General features: G+C 40.3%; 1 protein-coding gene across 3 annotated transcripts in view; it reads right to left on the reverse strand.

Moving 5' to 3' along the window:
* The window catches only part of IST1 (IST1 factor associated with ESCRT-III), a 44917-nt gene extending 26213 nt beyond the window's left edge, over positions 1-18704 (reverse strand). The window contains exons 1-2 of one of the 3 annotated variants that reach the window (XM_059876583.1): positions 18627-18704; positions 9382-9462 (exon numbers count right to left, since the gene is read on the reverse strand). The gene's annotated coding sequence lies outside the window, so the exon portion shown is untranslated. 3 annotated transcript variants of the gene reach the window in all.
* Between the last annotated feature and the right edge of the window lie 6322 nt (positions 18705-25026).

Raw genomic sequence — 25026 nt, forward strand, 5'->3', positions numbered from 1 at the left:
AAAATCCAGACACGTATCAAAATTATCTTGAAATTTTTGAAAAATACAAATGCTCAGGTATTGCTTTTTTTCTTCAGAGCTCCAGATATGTTTCTAATGAGCAGTTATGTTTTAAAACAACTGGTATATGATTATCTTTTATTGAGTTTGTTTCACTTTTTCTACTTCATATTCAGTGCTTCCATTTCATTTAGTTTATGTTCTCCAATTTCTCCATCTCTTTTTTTTGATGTTCTTTCTCAAGCCTTTATCAAGTGAAGCTTGATAAGAAAGGTTCACCAAAGACCTACAAGCACTAAAGAACAGAGATGAATAGAAAAGCTTTTGTATACATATACATATGTATAATATATATATTAGATAGAATACTTATGAATTTTTGCCTAACTAAAAATTACAATGTTCTGATTCTACCTGTTTGAGTTAGCAGGAATAGAATGCTAGATTTTTAATTTTAAAAGTTATGCTATGCAAAAAGCAACAAAGGTTTACTGTACAGCATAGGGAACTATACTCAATATCTTATAAAATCCTATTATGAAAAACAATTTCAAATATAATATATGTGTATTTGTATAACCAAATCACCTTGCTGTGTACCTGAAACACTGTGTACCTGAAACAACTATACTTCAATAAATATACATCTTTAAAGATGGGGGGAAAAAGCTAGGTCTAACAAAGTAACCAAAGGACAAATCAAAAAAGATACCCAATGTAAGGACGAACATTAGGAATGGTATGTCCGCCTGTATATAAACCAATACCCACTATCTTCCTTTTGTGAAAATGCCCTTCAGAATCCTTCATCCTTCACTGAATTCAAGCTCTAGTTTACAATGGTAAATATCTGGGATCCATTATACTAAATTATGTTCAATCCATTTAACAAATATTACTGATTATGACAGACAATGGCTAGATGCTGGAGATTAAAACAAACAAACAAAAAAATCCTTGTGATCAGAGAACCTTACATTCTACCGGAAAAAACAGCTAAGAAAATCTGGCAACTACAATACTATTTGCTAAGAACTTTACCTCTAGAGGAGTTGTCAACTGAAAATGATTTTGCCTACAGTCATTTGGCTATGAATGAAGACTTTTGGGTTGTTATGATTGGAGAAGATGCTATTAGCATATACAGTAGGCATCTAGAGATGCTAACATCCTACAGTGAACAGGACCATGCCTCTGCCCCAGACAAAAAAAAAAAAATCTAGCCCAAAATGTCAAGTGTCACGATTAAGAAACCCACTCTACAGAAAAGACATGTAACCTACTCAGGGATGTTAAAGAATTCTTTCTAGGGAGAAGGAAAAGCCTAAGCCAAGTCCTGAAGGACAAACAAAATTCATAAAGTAAAAACACGGTGTGACTGTCTCGGGCAGAGGGAGTGATGCATCTAAAATCCAGGTACCAGAGAGAACAAGAAGTTTTATGAGAAACACAAGTTCAGTACAGTTGAAGTATGACATTAATTACAGTTTATGCCACCTGCCTCATAATCCTAAACTGAAAACATCAATTCAAAACTTAGAAGATGTCAGGTGCTGCCTAGATCAATACGGTATCCTTGTTCTGAAGGCATTCATAACCAGAGATAGATGGGAAGCAGAAAGACAGGCAGAAAAAAAGTAACTAGGGCTGTCATTTACTCTACCAGGGACTTGCCCAAGATCAGCCAGCAACTAAGTGGTTAAGAGTTCAGAATAGAATCTAAGTGCATCTGAATTCAAAATCTAAATAAACAATTGTGATAGGGATAGAAGATAGTTACACAAGTAGTTGTAGAAGTCCCAGTAGGGGACTATAAATAGAGAAGGAAACTTAAGAACCTTTGGGAGGCCACTGTAAGTTAAAAAAAGCTATTGGAACAGTGTTCAATGAAGCAGGCTTGTTTAATTATAAAACCATAAACAAAACCACAAGATATGCCCCAGGCCATTGTTGTTCAGTTACTCAGTCGTGTCTGACTGTTTGCAACCCCATGGACTGCAGCACACCAGGCTTCCCTGTCCTTCACCATCTCCAGGAGCTTTCTCAAACTCATGTCCATTGAGTTAGTGACGCCATCCAACCACCTATTCCTCTGTTATCCCCTTCTCCTCCTGCCTTCAACCTTTCCCAGCATCAGGGTCTCTTCTAATAAGCTGGCTCTTTGCATCAGGTGGCCAAACTATTAGAGCTGCAGCATCAGTCCTTCCAATAAATATTCAGGGTTGACTGCCTTTAGGACTGACTGATTTGCTCGCCCTGCTGTCCAAGGGACTCTCAAGTCTTCTCCAACACCATAGTTCGAAAGCATCAATTCTTCAGTGAAGATGACGACATAAGAAGTAGACAGCTGATCCAAGATCTGGATCTGATTCATACAATTTTTCATTATGTTTTCTTCCTGGTTTTTGGACTCTTACACATGAACCAAATGTCTCTGTATCATGGGCATGATCTTATGCAAATTTTATAAATCAATCATACTGTTGGGTTGTGGTCAATTACCTATATCCAGTTTACCTTGGTGGGTTTCTCCCCTCCAAGGCTCTGACTGGCTAGCTCTTAAAAAGTTTATTTTAGAAGAAAGGAATTATAGCTCTGTCTGGGCTACTACTGATAATCATTAGATAAGACCAACTCATTTGGCCAAATAAACATATTTATTCTGACCCTGGCCATAAATATGAATTTTCCCTTAAGGTTACTCAAGCTCAATAAGAACAACAGGCTAAATCCTAGTCAAAAAAAGAGAAAAAGTAAACTCTAGACTATTTAAGAAAGATGCTTCCTCAGTTATGGGATGGGTTTATCTGGCTAATACCAGGCTATGGTCGTTTATCCTAAAGGCTACCCTTATGCTGAGAACAATTAATCATACCAAAGATAATCAACCTAATAGCACTAGAAAATTAGGCTGTCTTATGAAAACTGCCAATATACCATTTCTCGTAAAAGACAGAGATTGATATGGAACAGATTGGGTTAGAAGACCAGAAATACACTGGTTGGCACCTAACAGAACAAAATGGCTTTGTGGGTCCAATCTATGACCCTGGCTTCCACCAGACTGGCTAGGAAGGTATACTTTAGGATTCCCCTGGTTCAAGGCCACTTATGTACAAACTTAGATATGACTCCAGCAAATTTACCATCAATACGAACTTGATGGACCAAGAGATCTCTATTTCACTGGTATGATCACTTAGCAGCTATTTTTCCACCTTCCGTAGGAGTGGAGAATGTTATTTCTCACATTGAAGCCTTACCAAAATTCACTCAAAGGGCATTAAATGATTAATGCAACCAGGCTATTAGCCCACGAAATTGAGGTCTCTGTGATAAGAAAAGCTGTCTTACAAAATCATATGGCCCTTACTATCCTTACAGCATCTCAAGGGGCACCTGTGCTATAATTCAAACTGAATGTTGTTTATATACCAGATGAATCCTCTAATGGGTGCTGTTTTAGGAAGATGATTTGGTTCTGAAAGCTCATGGCTTAAATCCCTATCTGAAACTTTAATCACGTTATTAACTGTTATTACTTGTAACGTGTTTATAAGATTGCAGTCTTCTGTACTATATGATGCACAATCAGGCCTTCATCCAAATTAATGATAATGGAACATCTTGAAGAAATAGATCACATTTATAACACAGAATAATTGCAATAGTGTGATTCTAGGTATGGGAAGAGGCAACAAGGGAAATAACTCCTGGATCCTATATACAGAGACTCTTTTTTTATTTATAAATGGGCCTAAGTCCATTGATTAGGAAATTAACACCTGGAGTGACATATCAACGAAGATGTTTTCCCTGACCTGGGATGAGCCTCCCAGCACCATGGGACGAAAAAAAAAAAAAGGTCATGAAATGTCTCCCAAATATGGTCAAATTTATCACCATGGGGTTCAATTCAGTTGAGTCGCTTAGTCATGTCCGACTCTGCCAACTCCATGGACTGCAACATGCCAGGCCTCCCTGTCCATCACCAACTCCCGAAATTTACTCAAACTCATGTCCATTGAGTCGGTGATGCCATCCAACCATCTCATCTTCTGTCATCCCCTTCTCCTCCCACCTTCAATCATTCCCAGCAACAGGATCTTTTCCAATGAGTCAGCTCTTCACATCAGGTAGCCAAAGTATTGGAGTTTCAGCTTCAGCATCAGTCCTTCCAATGAATATTCAGGACTGATTTCCAAACCAGGATTGACTGGTTTGATCTCCTTGCGTCCAAGGGACTCTCAAGAGTATTCTCCAACACCATAGTTCAAAACTATCAATTCTTCAGCACTCAGTTTTTTTTATGGTCCAGCTTTCACATCTGTACATGACTACTGGAAAAACCATAGCTTTGACTAGATGGACCTTTGTCGGCAAAGTAATGTCTCTGCTTTTTAATATGCTTTCTAGTTGGTCATAGCTTTTCTTCCAAGGAGTAGGCATCTTTTAATTTCATGGCTGCAGTCACCATCTGCAGTGACTTTGGAGCCCAAGAAAATAAAGTCTGTCACTGTTTCCATTGTTTCCCCATCTATTTGCAATGAAGTGATGGGACCAGATGCCATGATCTTAGTTTTCTGAATGTTGAGCTTTAAGCCAACTTTTTCACTCTCCTCTTTCACTTTCATCAACAGTCTCTTTAGTTCTGCCTCGCTTTCTGCCATAAGGGTGGTATCATTGGCACATCTGAAGTTATTGATATTTCTCCCGGCAATCTTGATTCCAGCTTGTGCTTCCTCCAGCCCAGTGTTTCTCATGATGTACTCTGCATATAAGTTAAATAAGCAGGGTGACAATACACAGCCTTGACGTGTATCAGCCTTTCCCGATTTGGAACCAGTCTGTTGTTTCGTGTCCAGTTCTAACTGTTGCTTCCTGACCTGCATACAGATTTCTCAAGAGGCAGCTCAGGTGGTCTAGTATTCTCATCTCTTTCAGAATTTTCCACAGTTGGTTGTGGTCCACACAGTCAAAGGCTTTGGCACAGTCAATAAAGCAAAAGTAGATGTTTTTCTGGAACTCTCTTGCTTTTTCCATGATCCAGTGGATGCTGACAATTTGATCTCTGATTCCTCTGCCTTTTCTAAATACAGCTTGAACATCTGGAAGTTCATGGTTCACATACTGTTGAAGCCTGGCTTGGAGAATTTTGAGCATTACTTTACTAGCGTGTGAGATGAGTGCAACTGTGCAGTAGTTTGAGCATTCTTTGGCATTGCCTTTCTCTGGGATTGGAATGAAAACTGACCTTTTCCAGTCCTGTGGCCACTGCTGAGTTTTCCAAATTTGCTGGCATATCGAGTGCAGCACTTTCACAGCCTCATCTTTTAGGATCTGAAATAGCTCAACTGGAATTCCATCATGTCCACTAGCTTTGTAGTGATGCTTTCTAAAGCCCACTTAACTTCACATTCCAGGATGTCTGGCTCTAGGTTAGTGATCACACCGTCGTGATTATCTGGGTAGTGAAGATCTTTTTTGTATAGTTTTTTGTATAGTTTCATGCAAAGATGGACACAATAAAGGACAGAAATGGTATGGACCTAACAGAAGCTGAAGAGATTAAGAAGAGGTGGCAAGAATACAGAGAACTATTGCCATGGGGAGGAGATAGGAAATGAAAATACTTCCTGCCCTATCAATAAATAAGAAATGTCACAGCCATCAGCGATTTCTGGCCTCCAAATGCGAATGAGGGCTCCAGAAACTGCCATCCAACAGATGCTGCCACCCCCCCCCCCAGGGTGACTGCTGTGGGGGGGGGGGGGCGGTTGATGCAAAAAAGCAGCCATCTGCCACTCCTTCAGGTGAACAAGGAAACAATTTAGCCCTGGGTAGATGAGGTGCATGTGAAAGGAATGAATTCAGTTGAGTGATACAAACTTGTTCATAGCCTCATTTCCCCTCCTGCCTCCTTAGAACAGTCTCTCAGAACTGAGGTGCTATCTCCTGGACTGCAGTCATCATTTTGCTCCAAATAAAACTTAACTAGCAACTCTCAAGTTGTGCATATTTTTTAGTCAACACCTATATGTAAACTCTTCAAATCTAAGGAATTTGCACTAACACTAAAACCAAATCTACCTCAGATGTAATTTGGAATTTCTATCAAAAAGCAAGTAATATAAATTCATTTGCCTCCTTAGAAAAGTAAAATGTTAACTCCTCAGTAAACATCATCAGAATAGGTAACTAAAGTGGCTAGACACTGAAAGACACAACACCAAGAGACAGGTAATAAAGTGTAGTTTTAGTAACATGAAGAAACTCTGGAGGGTATAAAGACACCTCTATTTCACATATTTGTCAAAGATGGGTCAACATCTACAAATGCTAGTTTGGGACCATGCTCAAAAAGCATGGGAACAAAAGGAACCCAATCAATCACATGATCAGAGACTTAGGTGCTAAAATTCCCTGAAAGAGGAACTGAATGTTTTATGCTACAAATATAAATCCAACATTGCAAAGGAAGTTGAAAATCCTGAAGAGGTGTCTATATTTCACAGTGAGTCTTTTGGCTGGGAATGTGAGGAGAGACTTTCTCTCCCCTCAAAACCCTACTGTAAACCTACTACAGAAAGTAGATAAAAATAAACCTAAATTACTAATCTGATGATTCAGGAATAACATCTTTCAGATTTACAAAAGTAAAATCATAAGGCCCCTTTAAAGGAGTCTAACAATCAGGGTACCAACTAGAAACACACAGTATCCACACCTGGTTAAAGTGAGGAGAATTCAATAAAGATACTACTTATAAAGATGTGGGTAACATTTAAAGAAAAGAACAAAGGATAATGCATTGCCCCAGAACCATAAATACATCTAGGCCTGAATGGGCAAGATGAAGAAGTGGAACCTGGGGAAGGTAACTATCCAGAAAGGGCCACCAGCAAAGAATTACACTGGTGCACAGTGCAGACAATTCGCACCTCATTCCTCCTGCAGATCCATCTATTCCTTAACTGGAAGCCAGGAAGCAAAGGGGCCCACACACACCGTACACATGAATAAGCCTCCAGGGATATAGATCAGGGGAGAGAAAAAAGTATGTGGCTTTGGAGGAGAAAACAGAAGATACCCAGCCAAAGACTTGATTTTTACACAAGACCAAAGAAGCCAGAAACTAGATCTAACAAAGCAACCTCTGGTTCACACTGTATTAAGACTTGATAACCAAGCTAGAAAACTTAAGCTAAATGGTGTTTCTACAATAACACAGGAACGTAATTTAAGTTATTACAATATAATCTCTAAAGTCCCTTTCAACCCTAAGGTTCTGTAGGACACTAAATATTCTATTGTACTGAAACAGGCAAAAAGGCATAAATAATGAAGATTAATCCTCAAGACAGCTCTTGAACATCTTATTTCTTGAAAGAAACAGTTTGTACACCCATGTTCATAGCAGCATTATTTATTATAGCTAAAAAGTGGAAACAATCTGTCCAATGAAACATGAATGGATAAACAAACATATATATATGTGTGTGAGTACTAATATTAACATACTCCAATAGCCCATGTTGTAGCACATCAAAGAACTTTCTTCCATTTAAGGTTAAATAATATTCTATTCATCTATCAACATTCTAACTGTATTAGCCTATTAGTATTTAATAATATGTATGTCTTAAGAGTAAATGTACACATATACCTTAGGATCCTGCAATTCTATTCCTGGACATATACCCCCAAGGAAATTTGTACAGAAGCCAAGAAGACACAGGTATATGGATTCTGTGGTAGTAAGGAGGTGGACGAATGCCAAGTCTCCATTACAAAAAGAAAGATAAAATGTAACAAACGTGACAGAATACTATCCAGCCAACAGAATTAATGAACTAGCTATATACACTTATAGCAACTGCTGCTGCTGCTAAGTCACTTCAGTTGTGTCCAACTCTGTGCGACCACACAGCGGCAGCCCACCAGACTCCCCTGTCCCTGGGGTTCTCCAGGCAAGATCACTGGAGTGGGTTGCCATTTCCTACTCCAATGTATGAAAGTGAAAGATGAAAGTAAGTCGTTCAGTCGTGTCCGATCTGTGCAACCCCAAAGACAGCAGCCCACCAGGCTCCCCTGTCCCTGGGATTCTCCAGGCAAGAACACCGGAGTGGGTTGCCATTTCCCTCTCCAATAGCAACACGAATAGTCTTTAAAAGCAGAAGAAAAAAAAGCAAAGAACAGGGAGGGTTCTAGGTTCAATTCCTTTCACTGAATGAAGCTACAAATCCTGAAAAGCATATATGGAGCAGCTTTTTGAGGATTCTGAAAAGTAAATAATAGAAGCTAAAGGAAATGGCAACCCACTCTGGTGTTCTTGCCTGGAGAATCCCAGGGACGGGGGTAACCCTGGTGGGCTGCTGTCCGTGGGGTCGCACAGAGTTGGACACAACTGGGGCGACTTAGCAGCAGCAGCAGAGACCAAATTTGATACACCAATAAAGTGGCAGTGAGTTATTAGTTTTTCCCTCTGGTATTTCCTAGATGCAAGGCTGAAACCAGAAGTGAGCACTGACACAGCAAAGTATGAACAGCAAGACAAGCTCAACTCTCTAGTCCTGTCTTGAGAAGCCAGAAAGAGGATCCCTGGTGGGGACAGACTGAGTGAAATACACCAAATCAGTAAAGTCAACTCACAGAAAAAACAATCAACATACATCAATGCTGAGATTATACAGTTGCTGGAATTAACTGACAAAGGCTTTAAAGCAGCTACTGTAAAAATATTTCAACAATTCAACCACACTTCAATAAAAAATAAATTTAGAAAACATTGCAACAAGTAAGGGCAAATACTCTTGAATGACTAGAAAATCTCAGTAAAGAAACAAAAAACATCAAGAGGAAACAGTTTTTTTTGGCCCTCTGTGCACCTTGCAAGATCTTCGTTCCTCAAACAGAGATCAAACCCAGCCCCTAAACCCAGATCCTGGCAGTGAAAGCACAGAGTCAGAACCACTGGATCACCAGGGAATTCCTGAGGAAACAAACTTTAAAACTGAAAAATACAATAATCAAAAGAGGGGCTTCCCTGGTGGCTCAGTGGTAAAGAATCTGCTTGTCAATGCAGGAGACATGGGTTTGATCCCTGACCTGGGAAGATCCCATATACCACAGAGCGACTAAACCTGTGCACCACAACTACTGAGCCTGTGCTTTAGAGCTGGGGAACTGCGACTACTGAAGCCTGCATGCTCTAGAGCCTGTGCTCCACAACAAAAGAAGCCACCTCAATGAGAAGTTTGCACATAGCAACAAGAGCGTAGCCCCAGCTTGCCTCAATTAGGGAAAAGCCAACACAGCATTAAAGACCCAGCACAATCAAAAATAAAAAAAATCTGTTTTTAAAAAATGTTAAAAACTCACCCTATGGGCTGGACAGCAGAAAGGAAATGACAATGGAAAGTGCCAATGCACTTGAACATAGATTAATACTAAGTATTCAATCTGAAAAAGAGATTTAAAAAAAAACACTGAAAAAAGTGATCAAAGTCTCAGATATCTGTAGAAATAGCAAAGGGTCTAATATTGCATCATCAGAATATCAGAAGGATGGGAGAAACAGTTTGGTACCCAAAAACTTTTGGAAAAATATTGGGTGAAAACTGTCCAAATTTAGCAAAATAAATAAATCTACAGACTGAAAAACTCAGAGAGCTCTGAAGTGAATAATCCCAAAGAAATGTATGCTCAGAATCATCTTAATCAAACTGCTGAAAACTAAAGACAAATTTTAAAATACTGAAAGCAGCCAAAGAAAAACATATTACCTATAGATCACCTATTCAAATAATAAGACTTCCCATCAGAAACCACAGAGGCCAAAAGGAAGTATGACCAGAAAAGAACTGTCAACCCAGAATTCTATACCCAGTGAAAATACCCTTCAGAAATACAGGGGAAATGAGTCATTCTCTGGTTTTCCCAGGTAGTTCAGTGGTAAAGAATCTACCTCCCAATGCAGGAGACACAGGAGATGCAACTTCCATCCCTGAGTCAGAAATACCCACTGGAGGAGGAAATGGCAACCCACTCCAGTATTCTTGCTGGGAAACTCCCATGGACAAAGGAGCCTGGTAGGCTACAGTCCATTAGGTCGCAAAGAGTCGGATACTACTCAGCACACACACAAGTCACTCTCAGATGAGGGAACATTAATAAGAAAACCTGGAACACTAAAATAAAGGAAGAAATGGCAAATATTTATATCTTACATTACAGAAATGGCAAATATCTGGGTAAATACAATAGAAGACTGTTCTCTTCAGTCTCTTAAAATGTATTTGACAGTTAAAAGCAAAACTAATAACACTGATGGGTTTTTTTCAACACATGTAAACATAATACATAAGATAACCACAATATAATGATATAAAGGGGTAGGGAGCAAGGTAAAGGGACCTACATGATATTTCTATTAATATATTCCACAAGAAGTGATAAAATACTAAGTAGATTGTGAAAAGTTAAGTATGTCCACTATAATTCCTAGATTGACTAGTAAAACATACTATATCAAAAAAAGACTAAAAAGCTGGACAAATTTTAAACTTGATGACTAAACTGTTCAAATAACCCAAGATAAGGCATGCAAGCAGAAAGAGAAATGAAAACCATAAAACAAATAATAAAGTGGCAGGCCTAAATTCAAATATGCTAAAATTACATAAGTAGAAATGATCTAAACATGACAATTTAAAGAACAGATTGTCAGAATTGTTACTATGTATGGTGACAGATGTTAATTAGGCTTACCAGATGGTTCAAAAAATGATCAAACTATATACTGCCAAGATTAAACTCACATCGATAATGTAGGAAGGTTAAAAGGATGAAAAAAAGTATATCATGCAAACAGTAGTCAAAAGAAAGCTGAAAGTTGTTACCTTTCAACCCCCTCCACCCACTTCATTACAAACTTCCAGTTATAAAATACTGTAAATGAGTCATGGGATGTTATGTACAATGTGGTATGGTGACTATGATTAATACTGTATTACATATTTTGAACTGTGGGGTTGGAGATGACTCTTGAGGGTCCCTTGGACAGCAAGGAGATCAAACCAGTCAATCCTAAAGGAAATCAACCCTGAATATTCATTGGAAGGACTGATGCTGAAGCTCCAATATTTTGGCCACCTGATGCAAAGAGCTAACTCACTGGAAAAGATCCTGAGAAAGATTGAGGGCAGGAGGAGAAGGGGACGACAGAGGACGAGACGGTTGGATGGCATCACCGACTCAGTGAACATGAGTGAGTCTGAGCAAGCTCTGGGAGATGGTGAAGGACAGGGAAGCCTGGCATGCTGCAGTCCAAGGGGTCACAGTCAGAGAAAACTGAGCAACAACAACAAATTACAAAGCTATTAAGAAAAAAAATTTTTTTTTCTTTTTTTCATTTTTTTGGCCCTGCTGCCGGGCATGTGGGATGTGATATCTTAAGTTCCCTGACCAGAGATTGAACCTGCACCCCCTGCAATAGAAATGCAGAGTCTTAACCACTGGATTGCCAGGGAAATCCCAAGAGAATGAATCTTAAAAGTCCTCATCAAAAGAAGAAAAAACTGTAACTATGTATGGTGACATACATAGACTTACTGATGGCATCACTGACTCAATGGACATGAATTTGAGCAAACTCCAGGAGATGGAGGACAAGGAAGCCTGGTGTCGCAAAGAGTTGGACTCAACTTAGAGACTGAACAACAAAAACAATGCGGTAATCATTTTGCAATACATACAAATATCAAATCATTGTGTTGTACACCTGAAACTAATATAAGGTTATATATCAACAATACTTCAACTTTTAAAAAAGCTGAAGGGGCTATACTGTTAGACAAAGTAGACTTTAGCAAGAAAAACGGGGATACAAAGGGATATTATATAATCACAGAAGGGTGAATTCAAAAATAAAATGTAACAACCTAATAGTGAATGCAACCTAATAGTGAATGCACAATAAAGCCTCAAAATACAAGAAACAACAAAAGACAGGACAGGACAAAGAAACAAATCCTTAACACTTCAACAAATATGTTGAAGTTGGACACTTAACATATTTCCCTTTGAAATTTCTTAAATTAGCAGACAGAATACCAGCTAGAGTACAGAACTGAACACCAATAATAACCAACTATATCTCACTGACATTTACAGAACACTCCACTCAACACAGCAATGCACAGGGAACACTTATGAACACAGACCACATCCTGGGTTACAAAACAAGCTCTAACAAATTAAACAGAACTGAAGTCACACAAGGTATATTCTTTAACTGCAACGGAAATTAACCTAAAATCAGTAACAAGAAAGATAACAGAAAACCTCCAAACACTTGTAAATTAAACACTATACTTCTAAATATACATGTCAAAGAGGAAGTTTCAAGTGGAAATTATTTTTTAAAGTTTAAACTGCAAGAAAGTGAAAATTAAAATATAACATCAAAATGTGTGTGTGAAGCTAAAGCAGTGCTTGGGGAAATTTCACAATTTTAAATGCTCACATTAGAAAAGAAGGAAGGTCCGAGGGGCAGTTTTTCAAGGCAGAAGCCTGGTGTCTCTCTTTGGCTGACAGAGCAATAAAGTTATTCTCTTCTACTTCCTGCCCACCCCCCCCCCCCCCTTGCTGGTACAGTGACTAGGAATCTGCCTACCAATGCCGGGGGCATGAGTTTGATCCCTGGTCTGGAATATTTCACATGCCACGGAGCAACTAAGCCAGTGCACCACAACCACTGAAGCCTGAGCACTCTAGGGCCCTTGAGTGACAACTACTGAGGCCTCATGCTGCAGCTACCAAAGCCCAAGAGCCTACAACCTGTCCTTCAAAACAAGAGAAGCCACCACAATGAGAAGTACATGCAGCACAACTAAAAGTAGCCCCCACTCATCACAACTAGAGAAAGCCCAAGTGCAGCAATGAAGACCCAGTGCAACCAAAAAGTAAAATAAGTATTTTTTTTCAAACCGACTCAAAAGAAATACAAAATATAACTGCCCCTTACACATGACAAAAATTGAATCTAACATTAAGAACCATTCCAAAAGAAAATCCAGGTCCAAGTGGCTTCTCTATTAAACACTTAAGGAAATTCTATCAAACACTTAAGGAAACTTAGCACCAATATTTACATGAACCCTCACACCTCAAGGGCTTCCCAGATGGCTCAGGTGGTAAAGAATCCACCTGCCAAGCAAGATCCCTGGGTCAGGAAGATCTCCTGGAGAAGGAAATGGCAACCCACTCCAGTATTCTTGCCTGGAGGAGCCTGGCGGGCTACAGTCCAAGGAGTCACAAAAGAGGAGGACACTAGACTGAGTGTCCAAAAACAACAACATACCTCAAAAAGCTAGTATGAGGATTAAATGAAAATTTGTGGATTTTAGGGCATTTCCTGGAGGTCCAATGGCTAGGACTCCACACTTTTCACTGACTAGAGCCAGAGTCAATTCCTGGTGGGGGTACTAAGATCCTGCAAGCCCTGGAAGGTGGCAAAAAAATAAGTGAAACTCCAGTCAACAGACTCATACTAAAAGAAAAGGTCTAATCATCTAAAGATTAGCTGATAGGTTATTAGCTAATAGCTGGTGGCCCACTAGTTCAGAATCTACCTGCCAATGCAGGGGACATGGGTTCAATCCCTGGTGCAGAAAGATCCCACAAGCTGTGGGGCAACTAAGCCCACCGTGCCACAAATACTGAAGCCCGAAGGCCCTAGAGCCTATGCTCTGCTATAAGAGAAGCCACTGTCATGAGACGCCAGCACACTGCAACCAGAGTAGCCCCTGCTCGTTTCAACTAGAGAAAGCCAGTGCACAGCAATGAAGACCCAGCGCAGCCAAAAATAAACAATTTTAAAATAAAGATTAGCTGATAAATGAACTTTTTAAAAACTGAAGACTAGGACTTCCCTGGTAGTCCAGTGGTTAATAATCTGCCTGCCAATGCAGGAGACACAGGTTCAATCCCTGGTCTGGGAAGATTCCACATGCCTCAGTGCAGCTAAGCTAAAGTGCCACAATTGCTAATTTAGAAAAAAAAAAAAGAAGAATACTTGATGTACAATATAAGTTACAGTATACAATACAGTGGCTCACAATTTTTAAAGGTTATACTCCATTATTACATATTTTATATCTTTTGGATTAAAAGTAAAAGTTAAATATATATTTGCATCTGTTTTCCCTTGCTTTAACTGTTTCAACCTCACTGGAGGATTTCAGCTGTAATCAGTTTAGCTCTTCTCAAGCTAGCTGCTGCCTTTAGTATGCCATGTCTGACTCTTCTCAAAGCACACACTATTTCTAAGGTTCCACTGTTATTCCCACACTGTCTCGTACAATACTTAGTACAAAGCTGTCACTCGTTTATTATGCTAATAGGAAATTTAACTAAAAATAAGTCTTTTTTTGAGTTCCACAAACTTACAGAGTCTAGTTTTGTTTTAGATTTAAGGAAAGGAAAATAATTTGCCAAAATACTTTGTCAACTTGAGTTCTGAGGATTTTCAACTTTCAGAAATTAGACTCCTACAAAAACTAATCATTAAGAACAATGACACTAAACCACAAGGTATTAACTATTATTTTTATTTAGGACATGTCCAAAATAATTACCAATATATGTAAAAAAAAAATTAGACTCAAAGCTTATCTAATAAAAAAGGTCAATTTAATTATCATTTCAGGATTTTTTTTTCTTTTGGCCCTGCCTCGAAGCTTGCAGTATCTTAATTCCTCAACCAGGGAGCCAACTCATGTCCCGGCAGTAAAACCACCAAATCCTAACCCCTGAACCGCCACGGAATTCTTCCAATTCAGGATTTGAACTTGTGTTTCCAAAGCTACCATCAACTTTGTATCCTGAATGATTCAGAATACTAATTTTAGGAATAACCTAAAAGTAAATAAACTATTCTGGTCAAGTCACTATTTTATACATATACAAATAATTATATACAGGAAAAAACATATATAAATACCATGTATATGTGAGTACACATATATATTACCACATACTAATACTGCCCAATACCTAATTTAAAACTGTCATTTGATTCAGAGCTTATTCTAAACTCATTTTGTACCTCAAGATTTTTACTGCCATTCATCCACTCATCAAACATTTTTGAGTGTGGCTATCAAGCAGGGCCTCCCAGGCGGTTCAATGGTAAAGAAACTGCCGGCCAATGCAGGAGACTTAGGTTTGATCCCAGAGTCCAGAAGTTCCCCGGGAGTAGTAAATGGCAACTCACTCCAGTATTCTTGCCTGGAGGAGCCTGGCAGGCTACAGTCCATGGAGTCCCAAAGAGTCAGATACAACTGAGCATGCACACATGCACATATTCTATCAAGTACTGTGCCAAGCAGATGGAGACAACAGACACTTAAGTAATACCCTAGTGTTTTATGGAGTTCACAGTTTAATGGGGTAAGTGACACAAAAACAACTATAAGACACATAAACACCTATAACATAATCGTTACAGGGACTTCCCTGGTGGTCCAGCGGTTAAGAATCCACCTGCCAATGCAGGGGATACAGGTCCAATCCCTGGTCTGGTTGGGAAGATTCCACGTGCCTTGAGGCAACTAGGCCTATAACACCACAACTACTGAGCCCATGCACTCCACAAGAGAAGCCACCACCACGAGAAGCCCATGTACTGCAACGAAGACCAAGCGCAGCCAAAAATTAAAAAAGGAAACTATAAATCTTATAAAAGGATTATGAACTAGTGATTGTGAAATTACTTCTCAGTATTTTAATTACATCACCATTATGTCACACATTGGTCAGCAACCTCATGTTCTCTTCTGGGCTCTTTCAAATCCTTCATTTTACTCCAGTCCTTAAAGTTGGAACAAACTGATCTAGTCCTTCTTTTATTACCCAGCTTCAGGAGCCTTTTAAAACTGGATAAACTCTCCATTCTGAATAAGGGAAAGTGTAAAACCATGGATTGGGCCATTCCTCGTGTTACCCCTGGACAGAGAAGGAGAGACTGTTGCAGCTCACAAGAGCATCCCAAATTAGTGAAGCTGCCCAGAGACAGTAATCCTGAAAACTTTAAAGTAGCCAAAAAATAGCAAAATAAACCATTAAGTCCCAAGAAACCAACTTTAGAGTCTTGTAGCTCCAAAAGAACCAATCTGGGAAGGGAGGCAACAGTCTACAGTACACAGAAAGTCATTTTTTAGTATATAGGAAAACTGTATTTGAAATGTATTATTTTATTTATCCTGAATACCTCTTTCTTATAAGTGATATGAACAGATTCAGGTATGATTTAGGCATTGCAGATATGAATAAGTGACATAAAAGTACAAACAAGCTAGAAGACATTTCCACAATAATACAGCCCAATTCTTAAAACCATTTCACATACAGAAATGTCGTTTCCTGTATTTTCAAATTGTACTAAAATCATCAGTGACCAAACTAACCAAGATTGAAAATTTAATAAAAGACCACAAAACCAGCAGTATCATGTATAACTCACAAGAAAAGTACAGACTTCAGAATTCAGAGACCATCTTTCCAGAAGGAGCTATAAATATTGAAATTCATAAGACATTATGACAGTACCTTTATCTTGTTTCTCAATAAAATATAAAAAGCAATACAAAAAATTCGTTGGACATACTTTCACAAAGAGTTTCTCTTAAGGCATACTTTTACAAAGTTGTAATCATGGACTCCAATCACTAGTGAATTCTTTTATCACTTAACATCGTATCTGCTAGTCTTCAGTATTATACCTTAATGGCTGCCTAATACATTGAGTAACCATTTTTAATAATTTCCCAATCTTTTTTATATTTACCATATAAAATAATGCTGAAGTTAGTATTCATGTGTATTCTACTTTTTCTGTATATTAAATTATTTCTTTATATTCTCTTCTAGTTCTATTTTTAAATCAGGATAGACTTTGTGTCAATTGGGACTTAATTGTGATTTTAAAGGAAAAGTGAAAAGTCGCTCGGTTGTGTCCGACTCTCTGCGACCCCACGGACTATAGAGTCATGGAAATATCCAGGCCAGAATACTGGTGTGGGTAGCCTTTCCCTTTTCCAAGGGATCTTCCCAACCCAGTGATCGAATCCAGGTCTCCCACATCACAGGCGGATTCTTTACCAGCTGAGCCACCAGGGAAGCCCAAGAAAACTTAGTGGGTTAGCCTATTCCCTTCTCCAGCGCATCTTCTGACCCAGGAATCAAAGTAGGGTCTCCTGAATTGCAGGAGGATTCTTTACCAGCTGAGTTACCAGGGAAATGATTTTAAAGGAATGAAACCTTAAATTAAGTAGACTATAAAGAATTGGGGATTCTGGGGCTCCCAATCATTGAAATTCCAGAGGCAAAAGAAGATAGGAAGAACGAAAACAATCTGGACAGAACAGTAACACAAGACTTAGGAAACTGGGTGACTTTAAAATATAATAAACATTAAGGTTTCAAAACAATCTTTTATTTTCGAATAAAAGGATATTACTAAGTCCTCCTATCCCAGAAGATGGGGTGTTGAGAAAGCTGTAAAAACAAAATTTCCGGTGGAAATTTCTCCTAAGTACAGGAGTCAAAAAGGCTACTACTTGCGCGGGGCGGGGATTGGTGGGTCGACGACGACACATATATTAACTATTACTTTATTAAACGAATACATAATGGGGGTATAAACGAAACAAAATTGGCAAGAAAATAATCGTTGATGAAGCTGGGTGAGAAGGGAATTCATTAGTCTTTACCTTGGCTTTAAATTTTCATAATAAAAAGTTTAGAAAAATAATGAATACGCTAGCATAATAGAAAAACAATGACCAGCTCTTAATTTCAGTTTTACTACTACAGTGAAAGTGACTCTTTCCTATTACCTAATTATTAAACGGGCGCTCTTGGGTCCCGATCCTTGTAAAACTTTATGCACGTCGAGTTTCCAGTCCTCTCACCTGCAGCACCGCGGAAGGGGAGCAATGAGAACTGAAAGAGGGGCGCATGGACAGGACCACAGGCTCCTCAAAAGACCACTCGTCAGACAAGAAGGGGTCGGCGAAAGGGGTCAAAGGTCGCGTTTTGCTTCCGCTAAAGAAAAGGGCAATTTCGCCCAGGGCCCCCAGGTACGTTCCCTGGAGGCCGCGCCGCCCAGGAGAGGCTGCCCGGCTCGGACGCGGACTCCCTCGGGCACGAGGGACACAACCGAATCGAAGTCTCTCTGGGCCAGAAGAGATAGGGTGAGGGGAGTGGCCGAGAGCGCCAGCCCGGCCCTGTCCGCGTCGGGCGCCAAAGCCCAGGCCGCGGCAGCTTCACCCCGGGGTAGAGATGGCTCGAAACAGGGAAGACAAGAAAGTTTGGCGGTGTCATATATCCACGACTAGCGGTCTCCAAGCTGCTCGCGGCCCTGCCACGCCCCCGAGCCCGGCCTTCGGCGGCCTTCCGCGCCGCAGCCCCTCCGGCCCGACCTCCGGCCTGACCCAGGATCATTCTGTTTCTCCTCACCTGCCACGTCAGAGTCGTCCAAATCCCTGGCTAGGGACTTAGAAGCCCGGAGCGCAGCGTGGGGAAGAAAACAAAGACGATCGACCCTGAAAAAGCCCACTCACCTGGCCAAATCCGGACGTAAAAACGGCAGAGACGCACTTAGGAACCAAGACTCAGCATCCAAAATGGCGGCTCCCTCTGCCTCAGCACAGCGAGCACAGGCGGAGGAATCCGCGGAACCGAGTTAGCCACGCCCTCTTTCCAGGGATTGGCTGCACGCCCGCCGCTCCTGGGACTCATGCTCTGAGGGCCTCCGGGCTCCCCTGCCCAGATTCCTTCGGAGCCGGCGCAGCCGGGGACTACTTCCCGCAGCGGAGGCACGGAAGGAGAGAGCAGACTCGTCACGCCTACAGAATCACCTGCTGGGGCGTGCCCGGGTTTCGCAGGTTACTCCCTGGGCGCGGGGAGGCTGGCCGCTGAGGCTTGTTTTCCGAGTCCGCGCCCAGTGCCTTGTTCGGGATTGTTCCAGTCCGTGGAAAAACCGGGTTCAGCACGGCCTTCCAAACATCCGGAGTTAGTCTTCTGCTTTCGTCCCTTGCTCGACTTCATTCGCCACAGGGACTTTCCTCCTGCGTCTCGGTTCATTTCGTCAAATTACCTGCTAAGCAGGTTTCCACTCTGGCAGCTGACGACTCTCTTTCCGGCTCTTCGCCCTCCTTCCTTAGACGTCCAGCCTCTCTCCTGCCCCGCTTTTAAACCAAGTCTGATTGCTCTTTCAAACAGAATACCGATAGTTTTTTAAGTAAGATGTTTCCTCTCAGCAGCACATTCTCTGGGAATTTACCTTATCTCTATTCAGAGAAAGCTTTTTCTTTTAGTTATCTTTGTGCTTAACTTGAAAACCATTCTCTCTGATTAACGTTAGAAGGGGTTTCCTAAGCACTTGGCTTCTAGAAGGAGGTAATCCTGCCCCCTGCTGTACTGGGTGCATCTACCAAGACCAAAATTGTGGTTTGCTAAATTGTGATGAGGCAATGGCACCCCACTCCAGTACTCTTGCCTGGAAAATCCCGTGGATGGAGGAGCCTGGTAGGCTGCAGTCCATGGGGTCGCTAAGAGTCGGACACAACTGAGCGACTTCACTTTCACTTTTCACTTTCATGCATTGGAGAAGGAAATGGCAACCCACTCCAGTGTTTTTGCCTGGAGAATCCCAGGGACGGGGGAGCCTGGTGGGCTGCCGTCTATGGGGTCGCACAGGGTCGGACACGACTGAAGCGACTTAGCAGCAGCAGCAATCTGACAAAGATGGAACTAACAGTAACCATATGAGGTTTATATGAATTTATAAGTAATGTGTCTCTATAACTACTTCCAGTATTTCTAAATTAGAAGCAGCTTTCAGAACCTCAGTATACAGTGCGTGGTTCCTTTAAAATGTATGAATTTTGTTGTTGGGAAATGCATGCATATAAGAATTGAGTCCATTCTGCAATAAAGCAATAGCGTCTAGAAAAAAAGTGAGCGAATTGCTTGGATCTAAAAAGGCTTAGAAACACAGCAACCACATGTTATATGGACCTTGTTTAGATAGCCTGAAACCAATTTATAGTCTTTTATGGGCTTCCCTGGTGGCTCAGACGGTAAAAGAATCTACCTGCAATGCAGGAGACATGAGTTAGATCCCTGGGTTGGGAGTTGGAAAACCCACTCCAGAAAAGCCTGGCAGGCTACAGTCTATGGACTCGAAAAGAGTCAAGACTGCAGGATTCCAGTTATTTGAGGAATTTAAAGACGTCGGCTCAAGACAGAAGGTAGAATGGGGTGGGAAGGGAGAGTGGGGAGTTACTGTTTAATGAGTACAGAATTTCAGTTTGGGATGATGAAACCGTTCTGGTTACGGATGGTGGTGATGGTTACACAACCGTGAGTGTACTTAATGCCACTGAACTGTACAACTAAAAATTTTTAAATGGTAGCTTTTATGTGTATTTTACCACAATAAAAAATGTTCATTGTAAAAATTTTCAAATGATGTCTGTGTCATGCTGCTGCTGCTAAGTCACATCAGTCGTATCCGACTCTGTGCGACCCCATAGATGGCAGCCCAGCAGGCTCCTCCGTCCATGGGATTTTCCAGGCAAGAGTACTGGAGTGGGTTGCCATTGCCTTCTCCGCTGTGTCATGGGAGAGAATTAAATAATACACTAGTGAATTAAATGGAAAATGTGGCATCTTCAAGAAAACTGGCTTTACAGAAAGAGGGCTAAGAGATACAATAACCAAATGAAATGCATAAAATTCAATTGGATCCAGATTAGGAAAAAAAAAACATATTTGGGAGAACAACTTGGGAAATTTGAATATGTACTAGATAATAGATATTATGGAATTATTGTTAACTTTCCTTGGTATAATCATGTCACTGAGTGGAGAATGCCCTTATTCTTAGAAGATGCATGCTGAACTGTGTAGAACCAAAGGATCATGGTGTCTACAACTTAACTTTCATATAGTTCAGAAAACAGGAAGTGTGTGTGCACAACTAGGCTATTATATGTCTTAATGGGAATTATTAGGTTTTCCCCCAGAAACTACCAGACTAAGCTAAGATCTCAGCAATAAGTATATATATAAATATATATATATATATAGGTAATATGCACACACACAGATATATATATTTGGATGTGCCACATGGCATGTGGGGACCTTAGTTCCCCAACCAGGGATCGAAAATGCACCCATAGTCTTAACCACTGGACCACCAGGGAAGCCCAAGTATATTCTGATTCTGTTCTGCATTTAGTTTAAAAACAGAATAAAATGGACTGATTTCAATACTCTGTTTTTTAAGAACAGAAATATGTTTATTGTTTTTCTAGTTTGAGAATATATATGTAAAGTAAACTGAAAGGCCTATGCACACTCTACATGCCATTGTTAGTTTTGGAATATATTCAAAATTTTATTTATTTAAAATTTAACACAAATAGGATAACAATATACACTCTATTCAGTACACTTGGGCTTCCCTTGTGGCTCAGCTGGTAAAGAATCAGCCTGCATTGTGGGAGACCTAGGTTCGATCCCTGGGTTGGGAAGATCCCCTGGAGAAAGGAAAGGCTACCCACTCCAGTATTCTGGCCTGGAGAAGTCCATGGACTGTATATAGTCCATGGGGTCGCAAAGAGTCAGACACTACTGAGCAACTTTCACTTCACTTCTTCAGTAAACTTGCTTTTATCTTTAAGTTGGAAAGATCTTTATTCCTTACTGGATTGATATGCAAGGTTGTAAAGTACTTGAAATCACCTTTTTTTAATTTTACTTTTTATTTTATATTGGAGTATAGTTGATAAGAGGGCTTCTTAGGTGCCACAGTGGTCAAGGATGCATGCCACTGCAGGAGACCCGGGTTCAAATCCTGGGTCAGGAAGATCCCCTGGAGTAGGAAATGGCAACCTGCTTCAGGATTCTTGTCTGGACAATCCCACGGACAGAGGAGCCTGGCAGGCTACAGTCCATGGGTCGCAAAGAGCTGGACATGACTGAGCAACTAAGCACACACACAGAGTTGATGAACCGTGTTGTATTAGCTTCAGGTGTACAGCAAAGTGACTGAGCCATACATATACCTACATCTATTCTTTTTAAAATTCTTTCCCATTTAGGTTATTACACAATTATTAGGTAAACCTGCTTTTTATACTTAATATATTCTGCATATCTTTTTATATCAATGCATATCAATCCATATTATCTTTAACAACGGAAGCAGGTATATCATTATTTCGCCAATCTTTTACTGATATTTAGGTAGATTCCAACATTCCAATAGGTGCCATTGTGGATATCCTTCTAAAAATATCTATGCATACTTTCAGATTATTTCTTAAGGACACAGTCCCATAAGTGGCATTGCAAGGTTAAAGAGTATGCATGTTTGAAATTTGGATACCCATGTTATTTATGGGTTGAATTATGTCTCCCCACCAATATATGTGTTGAAGTTCTAAGCCCCAGTATCTCAGAATGTGACTTGACTTGGAGATAGGGTCTTCACAGAGGTAGTCAAGTTAAAATGAGTTCATTAGGGTGGGCCCTAATCCAATATGACTTGTGACCTCTAAAGAAGGGTAAAATGTGGAAACAGACACAGGTATGAGAAGAAAACCACATGAAGATGAAGGCAGAGACTGGCGGAAGAGTCTATGCATGGAGCAACACCCAGGACGACCAGCAAACCACCAGAAGCTAGGAGAGAGGCCTTGAACAGTTTCTTCCTCACAGCCCTCAAAAGGATCTAATCCTACTAAGTCTGATCTAGACTGTCCAGCCTCCAGAACTATGAGACAATAAATGGCTGTTGTTTAAAGCACCCAGTTTGTGGTACTTTGTTATGGCAGCACATGCAGTCTAGTACAACCCAGCACCAGACTGCTCTCCAAAAAGGTTCCATGACTGTATCTACATTGGGTCCAGCTTCTACTCTCGAGCTGTAGGCATTATCAACCTTTCTCATCCTTTGGAAGCTAAGAAGTTATGTTAATTGGCACATCTTTGAAAATAAGATTGACTGTCTTGTAAACAGCACTCATGAGAGTCTTTTTACCATTTTCCTAAGTTATTTTAAAAATAATTTTTTAAGTAATGCATAAACATGGCAAACCACACACACACAGCTGAAAAAGATGGACAGCAAAAATTAAGTCTCTCTGACCTTTAGTCCTTCAGTCTCTTGACTTTGGAAGTAACCATTGTTACCAGATTCTTGTGCCTTTGAGCAAGTTACTTAATCTCTCTATGCTTCAGGTTCTTCATATGTAAAATGGGAATAATATCACCTACATTAATAAAGTTATAAGAATTAAATGTGTCAATTATAAACAGCTCTTAGAACAGTGTCTGACAATGTTAATGCTATTGAAGTCCTTCCAGTGATACTATCTGTAAGGCCATATACATAAATATGACTTATTTTTAAACATGTAGTAGCATACTACACCAGAGAAGGCAATGGCAACCCACTCCAGTACTCTTGCCTGGAAAATCCCATGGACAGAGGAGCCTGGTAGGCTGCAGTCCTACCAGGGGTCGCTAAGAGTCAGGCACGACTGAGCGTCTTGACTTTCACTTTTCACTTTCATGCATTGGAGAAGGAAATGGCAACCCACTCCAGTGTTCTTGCCTGGAGAATCCCAGGGACAGATGAGCCTACTGGGCTGCCACCTATGGAGTCGCACAGAGTCAGACACCACTAAAGCGACTTAGCAGCAGCAGCAGCACACTATACATTCTACAGTTGTCCCTTGGTATCAGCAGATTGGTTCCAGGAACCTCAATGATACCAAAATCTCAAGTCCCTTGCGTAAAGTGCTGTAGTATTAATATTCTCACATACCACCTATGATCCTCCTTGCACACATGCTCAGTCACACCTGACTCTGTGCAAGTCCACAGATGGTAACCTGCCAGGCTCTTCTGTCCATGGGATTCTTGAGATAGGAATACCTGAGAGGGTTGCCATTTCCTGCTCCAGGGGATCTTCTCAACCCAGGGATCAAACCCGTGTCTCTCTCACACTGCAGGTGGATTCTTTACCACTGAGTCACCAGGGAAGCCTCACACAATCCTCCAATCTACTCCAAATCATCTCTAGATTTACTTATAATACCCAATACAATGTAAAGTCTATGTAAATAGTTGCCAGTGAGCTGAAAACTCAATTTTGCTTTTTGGTACTTTCTCCAATTTTTCTTCACAATTGTTTCAAGCCAAGGTTGACTGGCTGCATGGATGAAGAACTCTTAGGTATGGAGAGCTGACCTTGTACTGTAACTTGTTTAGTACTATAGCTTGCTTTAAGATACATATCTCAGAGATTATACTATAGCAGCAATTATCAATAACTCTCATTCTTTTAAAGAGCTGCATAATATTCCATTTTATGTGAACCATATATTTTAAGCACTGCTCTATTTATGGGTGTTTACATTATTTCTAATATTTTGCCTGTATAAACAATGCTGCAATGCTTAAATATTTGCCTGTGTGGATTGTACAAATTGGGTAAATTCCCAGAAGCAGAAGAACTGGGTCAAAGTGTAGGTATATTTTTAATGCTGATAGATATTGCCAAATCACCCTACAAAGAGGAAGTGTCAATTTACACCATCACCACCAATGTGTTGAGAGTTTCTATTTCCCCATGCCATCAGTAATAGTGTATTTACATAACTTTTGGAATCCTTGACATTTTTGCACCCTTGAACAAACCATAACAGTAAAGATGAGTGAAAAGTGTCATCAAGCCACTGTCTTGCTAAAAAATGATGCTTCACTTAGAAAAATTGCTTCTAACTCAGCAATTTCTTGGATTCAGCAATCGTCACCTGTGTCCTGTCCTGTCTAATTATTTAGGTCCTATAATATATCAATGTGAATTGTACCACAACCTGCCAATTATTCAAAACAGTATCTCTACCCCTGGCTGACTAGACCAGTTTTAATCAAAGCAAA

This window comes from Bos taurus, chromosome 18 (genome assembly GCF_002263795.3).
Source record: "Bos taurus isolate L1 Dominette 01449 registration number 42190680 breed Hereford chromosome 18, ARS-UCD2.0, whole genome shotgun sequence".
In the NCBI taxonomy this organism is placed as follows: domain Eukaryota; kingdom Metazoa; phylum Chordata; class Mammalia; order Artiodactyla; family Bovidae; genus Bos; species Bos taurus.